The 9,076-nt window shown below is 48.2% G+C and overlaps 1 long non-coding RNA gene across 1 annotated transcript; it reads left to right on the top strand.

The window, feature by feature from the left end:
• Window positions 1-4,578: 4,578 nt before the first annotated feature.
• Window positions 4,579-7,866, top strand: LOC116538124. The gene is made up of 3 exons (XR_004263513.1): window positions 4,579-4,605; window positions 5,206-5,373; window positions 6,487-7,866. It is a non-coding gene; the product is annotated as an uncharacterized LOC116538124 (long non-coding RNA).
• The last annotated feature ends 1,210 nt before the right edge of the window (window positions 7,867-9,076 follow it).

Raw genomic sequence — 9,076 nt, 5'->3', positions numbered from 1 at the left:
GAGACACACAAATACACCCACACATCCCCAAAGACACATGTGCAGACTCACAGATACACACACACATAGGCACACACAGTCACACAGGCAGACAAACACACTCACCTGCCTCTCTTCCATGTGTAGTCATGCAAATACACAGACAGACGCAGATACACACACACATTTACACAATCACAGAAATGGGCACGCACACACACACTCACAGACACACATATATGTGTACATCCACATCACCCCTTGCTGCCTACTCAAAACCCCTCCTTAGTATTCCCAAAGCTAGACTCTTCCCACATTGCAGACCGAGGAAAAGGAATACCTCTGGTATTTGTGCATTTTCTTGCCTGCTGTCTTTATCCCGAAGCTTGAAAAATGCACCCTAGCGGATATGCATTGTCGAGAAAGGACACGGTCCTTGGAATTTGGCTGATCTGGGCTATAGGTGAGGCTCAGCCCCTCACTAGCTGTGGGGACTTGGGGAAGTCTCTCCACCTTTCTGAGCCTCAGTTTTCTCACCTGTAGAAGGGGCTGATAACAGCTGTGATGACCCTGTTGGACTGGAACCCTTTGAAGCTTTGGCAGTCAGCAAGGGAGGAACTGCCTGTGCTACTTACCTGCAGTTCTTTGAATATCTGTCTCCCCTGCCAGCCTGGGAGCCTAGCACAGTGTTTATCAAGCAGGCAGTAGGTGCTCAGCAAATATCCATGACATGGATGAATTGAATATGTCTAGATTCTTTGTGTTTAGCATAAGGCTTGGCACAAAATATGTGCTCAATTAAAGTGTGTCAAAAAAAGCAATACATGATTATGTATTATGTATTATGATTAGGGACCGCGTTCCATTATATGCCAGGCACATCTATGACCTCATTTTATCCTCTCCAGACCAGGAAATAGACATCCATTTCTAGACTAGGAAAATGAGACCCAAGGAAGTTAAATAAATCACCCAAGATTCCCCAGATTCCTGGGGAAGCAATTCAAAGCCAGGCCTCCGGTTGCTAAACTGACACTCAAAACAACCACTGTGGACTCCACGAATAAATGGATGAATGAATATTTTCCCTGTGATACCACTCAGTGGATGACTTCCACAGCCGGCTGTGCCTCATCCAGGTGCCTTATCTCCAGTAATTCTGGAGAATAAACCATCACACTGTCTTCAATCCCAGGGTGACAGCTCAGTCTCCAGCCTCTGTCTGGAGCCTTTCATGGTGTTATATTTTGAACATATCCCATTACATTTACATATACATGTAGTGAATATACATATATCCATATATATCCAAAAGCTTCTAATGTTTGCATTTCTGCCTGCTCCCTCTCTACTTACACACAGACACACACACACACACACACACACACACACACACACACACACAGAGCACATATATATTGTATAGGTGTCTGTGTATTATATATACTATATAATAGACCATTTGTCATCTGAGGCCCATTCTATCCCCAGATGTTTCTCTTCTATGTTTGTGTAAGTCACGCAGCCCCACCCAGATTCTGTCAAATGTTTTCATTTCCTTTGCCTTGCTACAATCCGTGGGTTTAAAACTCTACCAACCTGTAGGCCAATTAAGCTTCTTTGCATAACAGCCACTTTTGGCAGTGATTGATGGTGCCTGGTTGAACATCTTGCAAATCCCAAAAGGCTCCTACCCTTGTATTATCTGTGCTTCTGCATGCCTGGGACCTGCTTGAATTCCCTCTTCTGCCCCCAACCCCTGCAGTTTCCCTGAAAAAAGGAGGGGTTTGCAGAGAACCTTTGCCCCTGTCTGGGGCGGGCAGAATGGGTAGAGACACAGAGTACAGAGGTCAGAATCTTTCCCCACAAAGGAAAATAAAAATGGCCAGAGGTGGTGGCCTCCTGGTAGGCAGGGGGCCAGGGCAGGAGGTGGTGACTCATCAGCACACCAGGCAGCCTGACTCAGGGCAGAGCAGGAGAATATCTCTGCTCCTCCTGTAATGAGCTCCACACTTACAGCTTTGCCAGGCTAAGGAGCAGCGCGGAGACATCTGAGGGCAAGGGAGGCTCTATTTCTGAAAGCTTGCCCCAAAGATGACGTAGGTTGTCATCTAACACTTTTTTAAAAAATCACTCTGTTGTGGCCAGGCGCGGTGGCTTACGCCTATAATCCCAGCACTTTGGGAGGCCAAGGTGGGTAGATTACCTGAGGTCAGGAGTTCGAGACCAGCCTGACCAACATGGAGAAACCCCGTCTCTACTAAAAATACAAAAATTCGCCTGGTGTAGTGGTGCCTGCCTATAATCCCAGCTACTCAGGAGGCCGAGGCAGGAGAATCACTTGAACCTGGGAGGCGGAGGTTGCAGTGAGCTGAGATTGCCTCCAGCCCGGGCACCAAGGGCAAAATTCCATCTCAAAAAGAAAAAAATCTTCCCAATTGCAAACTCTATTCATTGGGAAACAGAGGAGGGTTTTAAACACTGCTTTAAAAGCAGGAGCCAAGCAGTCCATATTTTCCCTACCTTCACCACTTCAAATGCCTCTCCCCACCAGCAGCTACCTGAGATTTCCCATTAGCAGTTCACATCATGGGACTGAACTTCGCCCTCTCTTGGGGTTGTTCTTTAAACTATACCCTGATGAGGAATAAGAAGAGATGGAGGGGAAGGGTGGTGACAAAATAAAGGAGAGAGCTGCTGCTGGCTCAGGCCAGGCACTTGACAAAATCATCTCCTGGACACCCATGGTCCCTGACTCTCCTTTTCAGAGGTATTGCAAGGGACATTTCAGGAAGGGGATGTGACCTCCTGAATATTCACAGAAAGGCCAGATTCAAATGCAGATGTGTGTGGCCCCAACATACTTTTTCCACATATCCCTGCTGCCTCCTGAATGCTTTACGGTCCTGTGAAAAGTCTGCAAGACACCACACTGTGTCTGCACTGGGATAAGTGTCTGCTCAAGTGCCAACGTTAATACACTGGTAGGCCCCAGAAATATTTAATGCTTCAGGGAACACTGGTCTATTTCATGGAAATATTGAAATATAGAACACAGCACCCATCTTGCTAGCAAGGAGACCAAAAGCATGCAGCTAAGGATGGCAGAGCAGAAAGAAAAAAAGAACGTGGGTCCCCTGATGGGGTAGCGAACCGCTGACTCCAGCCCTGAAACTCTATTCTTTAGCGAGTTTTAATGTCTTATTTATTTGGGGCACTGTTAGCTGCATTTTTTTCCCTCTGTTGAAAACATCCTAATTGACCGCCGTCCATGGCAACTATTGCAAAGTACTAGAGTTCCACGGCTGCCTCTTGCATGTACTTCCAGTCTGGGCTTTTGTGCTCCAGAACCTTCTGCTGAGGTTCAGAACTGCAACACCGAGAGGTTTCTTATCCACGGGATCCTGACTCCTACCTGGACTTCAGACTAAACCAACCCTCTCCTCCTCCCCAACCCTCTCCTTTTTTTTAGACACAGTCTCGCTCCGTTACCCAGGTACCCAGCCTGGAGTGCAATGGTGCAATCAGGACTCACAGCAACTTCGACCTCCCAGGCTCAGGCAATCTTCCCAAGTAGCTGGGACCACAGGGCTGGGCCACCATGCCTGGCTAATTTTTTTTAATTAGTTATATAGATGGTTAGAAGTAATTTTGCCCAGGCTGGTCTCAAACTCCCGGACTCGAGCAATTTTCCTACCTTAGCCTCCCAAAGTAATGGGACTGCAGGCTTGAGCCACTACATCTGAACCTCAACCTCTATCTCTTTGGGTATCCATCCTGCCAACTCGGCAAATGGCACCATTATTAGAGGGCTTGGAGTCACCCTGGATACTCACATCCCCTCAGACACCCAGTCCTGCCAGCCCTACCCCCCACCTGGGAATGTACCCCCTGCGTGCCCCGCCCATCTTCCCAGTGCAGGCTGCACCTTGCCTTGCCAGGATGTCTGTCCCAGGCTCCTCACTGACACCCTATCTCCAGCCCATCCTCCACCCTGGCCCAGGAAGAACTTTCTAAAACACAAAGCCTGCCATATCACCACATGCTTAAACATTCTCTCATGAGTCTACATTTCCTGAAGATAAAATCCAAATGCCTCAGCCTGACATCCAAGACATCTTGTCACCTGATTCCTGCCCACTTCTCTCCAACCTTATCTGTAGCCATTCCTGGACACACAACCTGTGTTCCTTCCAAACAGACACACCCACACCAGTGGCCGCTCAGAGGCTTTCTACCTCCCCACTTTCAGGGGGACTCCTCTCTCCGCTGAACTCTCCTTTCCTTGATTCTGTAACTCCAGTCCATCCTTCAAGCTCAGTCCTGGACTCCTGGAAGGTCAGCCTGCACTGAGTGCCTCCTCTGGGCTCCCATATTCTCTGTAGTCTCTTATCACACTGCGCCTGTCAATCTGTTTACAAGCCTGACCCCTCCCTGCATTTCCTTATTGGGCTGAAATTTCTGACAACTAGTGCTAAGTCTTTTTATTGATTGATTGCTTGAGATAGTGTCTCACTCTGTCACCCAGGCTGGAGGGCAGTGGTGCAATCTCAGCTCACTGCAATCTCTGCCTTCCAGGCTCAAGCAGTTCTCCCGCTTCAGCCTCCCGAGTAGCTGGGACTACAGGTATGTGCCATCACACCAGGCTTATTTTTGTATTTTTTGTAGAGACAGGGTGTTACCATGTTGGTCAGGCTGGTCTTGAACTCCTGGCTTCAGATGATCTGCCCACCTTGGCCTCCCAAAATGCTAGGATTACAGGCATGAACCACTGCATCCAGCCTTGGTGCTGAGTCTTTTAATCTTTTTGTTCTTGGCACCCAGAACAGCAACTGACCCATGGCAAGCGCTAGTAAATGCGTATTGGATGGATGTGAGGGGCATACAGTGTTGAGAAGGTCTACAGTTTCCTCTGGCTTTTTCTTTTCCTCCTTAGCCTTCCCTGCTTTAAATCAGTTGAGGCTGTTCCTGGGACAGCAGAAAGGAGAAGAAAATCAGTCTTCCTTGGCTTTTAAGCTTTCAAGATGAGTTTCTCAGGGGATTGGAAAGAATTCATGGCTTAGCCAAAAAATGCTGAAGGAAGACGTCATGAGCAAAGGTTCTCCCCACCAGCCTGTGGATCAAGAGAAGTTTCCTAGGCTGATGTTGAAAGGCTATCGCAGCGGGAGTGCTGACACTGTCTGTGTCCCTGAGAAACTGACCTTTGTCCTCTGCTCTCTCTGCCAGGTGTCAAGGCAAAGACAAAGTCCCTAGAGGCACGGCCCATGGAATCTAATAGCAGAAAGGAAGAGGGTGTTTAGGGATGAGGGAAGGGCCAAAGGAAGTGGCCCTTCTAAGAGTACGTCTAGGAGATTCGGGGCTTAGGTGCCTCATGGATCCTGTGAGACACAAGAGGTAAAACAATGACACCCGTGCGCCCCAGAATGTCACAGAAGCGCAGAGTCACCTGACCGGAGACAGATTGTGGACAGAAACAAGGGACAGCTCCATGGTGACCTGCATTGACCCATGACCCAGAATGATAAATGCCGGGGACAGGTGGCATGGGTGAGCAGGTGGCCATCCTTCTATCACCTTTGTACACCATGCAGAAACGCAATCTCTGGGAAAAGGAGGGGCAGATCAGCTGAGACTGATTTGTTACCTACCTGGGCTGAATGGAGGCTCAAAACAGGAACTGAACTGTTATGATAGAGATATTTATATCTACCCCACACCTGAGTTTATGGACTGAAAATTATACCTTCTACAAGCAAAGGACTGAACTCAGATGATAACAACAATGTGGCCCAAACAAACATATTCAGAGCTGGGCCCTTGCCTGAAATAGGTCCATCCCTTTCCTCCATTCTGACTGCTGGGGCAGTTCAGCATGACACGCCAAGAATCCATGAACTAGACCCAAAGTGTCTCTGGTTGAGGATTACAGCTACAGCTAAAGATCCAAACACAGTACACCATACAAGGAATGTGAGTTGAACAGTCAAGGCCCAGGCTTCTGCTTGAAGACAAACTTTTGGGGCTACCCAGGGCTGAGTAGGGCTTCAGGCACCCCTCCTTCCTGTGACTCAGAAGCACGGTGTCCAGGAAAGTCTTCTTGGAAAAAATGAGGTTGGGGATGAAATTTGAAAAGGAGTAGAACTACAAAGGGAGAGAGGGAAGAGTTACCAGGAAAGCAGAACTACATGAGCAAAGGCCCCATGGTAGGGGGCAGCTGGGCTTGCTCACGGAAGGAAACAGGCCCCATGTCTGGAGCCTGGGAGTGGAGGTGGGTGAATGAAGCAGGACCTCACTTGGCACTTCCAAAAGTCAGTTGGCACCTCCCTGCCCCGAGTGATCCCTTCTTCTGGTGTTCATGCCCTTGTGGAATCCCCTCCCTTGAGTTTGGGCTGGAGCCAGTGACTTGCTTCTGATGAACGGAATAAAATAGTGACAGATGCCCCTTCCGAGGTTTGGTTATAAAAGACTTCTGTCTTTCTCACGTTCTCTCTCTTCTGTCCTTGCTAGCTTGTTCTGATGAAGCAGGCTGCCACGTTGTGAGCTGCGTATGGAAAGGCCCATGCTGCATGGCACTGAGGAATCTCCAGACAGCAGCCAGTGAGGAGCTGGATCCTGCCAGCCACCATGTGAGTGAGCTGGGAAGTGGATCCAACCCCATGTCAGCCTTGAGATGGCCACAGCCCCACGGACATCCCACCTGCAGCCTTGGGAGGGGCCTTGAGCCCAAGACCCAGCTAAGCCACACCTAGATTCTCAACCCGGAGAAACAGTGAGATAATAAACCGTGCTGGTTTTTAAGCCACCTCGTTTTGGGGTAATTTGTTACACAACAATGGATAACTAATTCAGCCAGTAACATAGGCAGATATGAGATAGTGTAAAATATTTTAGATTTTAATGGTTATCCTTTTGGGTTTTAGAATGTTCCAGGTAGGTTCGCAAACCTGGTACCCACATGTAGTCCATCTGAGCTTCAGATTCTGAACCTTCCTGATTCATAAAATCTACCTATCACCTGAAGTTGGGTGAAAACCACTGTTGCTTTACTAACATCGAGGTGGTAGGTGGGCAATGGGAGGTTGAAAAGGATGAGGGCTAACCTTGGCTGACAACCTATTGAACTCTGGCCCTTGCAGGATGTTTTGCTGAATGTTCAAGTATCTCACTGATCCTTAAGGCTATCCATGAATCCTGAGGGGTGCAGTTAAGTAACTCACCCAGGAATACCCAGCTAGTCAGAGGCATGGCAAGACCTTCCTGCAGCTGTGACTTTGAAGCCAGCTGTATGCCACAGGTTTCTGACCTTACTCTCACCAGTGGCCCTTTCCAGAAACAGCTGGTCTGCTGAGTGAGGACTGATGGTGGAGAAAGCAGAAAGCCTGAGATACCTTATTATTCCTGGGGAAATATGCCCAGGTAGACCTTTCCAGGGAAGTTGAAGAATCTTCATGTTGGCTTTGGGAGAGGTGACATTCTGCCATTGCTCCCTACTAATGGAATCCCTGTGATTACTGGGAGCATCCTCCTGCCCCATAAATATCCCAGACCCTATTGTCATAGAGGGTACCCAATAAGATGTAAGTGGAAGTCACTGGAAGAAACTTCCAGTAAAGATTTTTAAAATTGCTGACCGATCTGATAGGTGCCTCCTCTTGCACTTCTTACCCCTTCTTGGTGCCTGGACTGTGGACATAATGGCTGGAGCTGCAGCAGCGTTTTATGACCATGCAATGACCTTGACAGAGGAAGCTACTCTCTAAGAGCAGCAGAGCGTGAAGGTGGAAAGAGCCTTGGCCTGTTGGAGGGGATGACCGGGGCGCCATCATTCTAACCCCTGACTATTTACATCAGGAGTTCTTTTATGTGAAAGAAAAGTAAACCTTTTTCTTCTTTAAGCCACTGTTATCTGGGTTTTCTGTTACAGGTAGCTGATACTAACCCTGAGTGATAGACTTGCATTCTTAGTAAGGCATTTAAACAGGATTTGGGGATTTCATTTTTAAATGGCCAGGATCCCAGACTCTCAAAAAAAATTTTCCCTTCTCCCCCTCTTAGTTAAATAGTTATTGCTGTACTCTCCAGAGGACAGGGGCACTGAAATTTCCTGAACATCTATGTTATCCCACACACTGCACTTAAATCATATTCTTTGTACTTGCCTCACAGTGAATTTGTGAGATGGGATCACCACCCCATTTTACAGACGAGGAAATGGAAGTCGGACAGATTGTACCAGTGCTCAGGGAAACAGCACCAGAATTTGAACCCAGACCTCTCTGGCTCCACGGCCCAGACTTTTTCTGTCACCCAGGTCGAGAACTCTGTGTCCCAGTTTGTGCAGAAGGTGAAGCCAGTTGGACCATTCGCAGGGTCCTGGCTCAGTGCCATCCCTTCCCCCAAATCTTCCACTTGCAGCCACAGGCCGAAGTCTTCTCCACTGCAAGGTGATAAAGCAGACAGCCCAGCTGGCTGCCCTCTCCTCACTCACTGCCATCCTATTTAGTGGCCATCTGGCTTTCATCTCTGTAATTCTCTGACTGTCCCTCCTCGAGATCCCTCTTAAAGAGGCAGACATCCTGTTTGGCTTCAGTGAAGGACCTCCACTTCCAAGCCAATGCCTCCCCAGCCTTTACCAGGGCAAGCCTAACAAAGAAAAGGTAAAACAACAGGGATTTCTGGTAGCAACACAAGTCTATTTCAAACCTCGGATTAGAGTATCTGAAAGGATTACCTGTTCCAAGCAAACACATTCCCCCGCCCCGGCAGAAATGTGGTCGGAGCAGCCTGACACCATGGCAGGCTCCAAATATTCTCCATCGAAGCTTGCTTTATCCTGTTTGAAACTGCTCTGTCTGTCCCCAGAGAGTCTGGAAATACACTCTTTCTAGGAGCTGATGGAAAATTAACCCACATTAGGAGAGAGCTAGGTGATGCTGAATTGGGGACAGGAAGGTCCATTTGAAAGGGAAAAAAAAAAACATGTTCTTTGTAACCAGGACAAGGCTAACCATGCCTTCTCTCTATTGGTCCGAATCTATGCCAGCCTCCCACTGGCACCTGCGGGTGTGCTGTGAGCAAGCTATGGATTTCTATAGAG

The sequence above is a fragment of the Sapajus apella genome, unplaced genomic scaffold, assembly GCF_009761245.1.
Source record: "Sapajus apella isolate SASKATOON/1434 unplaced genomic scaffold, GSC_monkey_1.0 scaffold117, whole genome shotgun sequence".
Taxonomy (NCBI): domain Eukaryota; kingdom Metazoa; phylum Chordata; class Mammalia; order Primates; family Cebidae; genus Sapajus; species Sapajus apella.
Note: the sequence above shows the minus strand (reverse complement) of the source record. Positions and strands in the feature narration are given on the sequence as shown.